The sequence below is a fragment of the Anneissia japonica genome, unplaced genomic scaffold, assembly GCF_011630105.1.
Source record: "Anneissia japonica isolate Jap-2015-1 unplaced genomic scaffold, ASM1163010v1 scaffold81031_len820_cov173, whole genome shotgun sequence".
In the NCBI taxonomy this organism is placed as follows: domain Eukaryota; kingdom Metazoa; phylum Echinodermata; class Crinoidea; order Comatulida; family Comatulidae; genus Anneissia; species Anneissia japonica.
The window spans coordinates 1-820 of NW_022732744.1; the positions used below are offsets into that span (position 1 = coordinate 1).

General features: G+C 31.0%; 1 long non-coding RNA gene across 1 annotated transcript; it reads right to left on the minus strand.

The window, feature by feature from the left end:
- Nucleotides 1–46: 46 nt before the first annotated feature.
- On the minus strand, nt 47–820 carry LOC117115773. The gene is made up of 3 exons (XR_004446608.1): nt 780–820; nt 518–618; nt 47–382 (listed from the first exon to the last, which is right to left on the minus strand). It is a non-coding gene; the product is annotated as an uncharacterized LOC117115773 (long non-coding RNA).

Below are 820 nucleotides of genomic sequence, written 5' to 3' on the forward strand. Positions count from 1 at the left end.
GTATCTTTGTTCACAATAAAATCATATATACATGAAATAATACAATGCAGTTGAGAAACTGAATTGCGAAATTAAGTTGTTTAAATGCTGATGAAAATCATAATATTTCACAAGAAATACTGTAGTTGAAAATCACTTTCACTGGGCAGAATACTATAAACATTCCTTTAAATGGAAAGGTGCTAACCTTTTTTGCCACCCTGGCTAAAGATTGTGAATAAATAAATACATAGCCTTTCTATTATTCTATACTAATAATAGTATATTTTAAAATAATTTAGAATAAATCTTACCCATGTGATAGGACTAAGGTCTTCAAGAGTAGCCTCTGGTCCAGGTGTTGGTAATGTTGTTCCATTTATGAATAGTGATAATTCATGATCTATCATAAAGGAATGCTAGCTCAATTAAAAAAATGTAATGCATTAAAAAAATATCAGATACTTAAAAATCTTTATCAAGGCCCTTTTTTGATTCAGGGTAAGAAATCATGGTGTGTCTGAAAATGGTGACTTACTTTGTGCATCATACCGCATGGCAACATGAGTCCACTGATTCTCACCAATGACTGTGCTTGAATTTGATAAAACACTGCTTCCTAGTTGAGCATTGAGTGTCCTTTAAGATAATTATACGTATTCAATATACCTGTATTAATATATATTTATTTTCCTACTGGGAAAACGCTACTGTTTCTGTACTGATTTTACATGCAAGTGTAAAAAACAAAATCAAACTGTTTAAAACACCAAATTAAACTGAAAGCAAATCAAACTCACCCATTTTCTATGTAAAAACAGAGCTCCCTAGTCAGTGTACA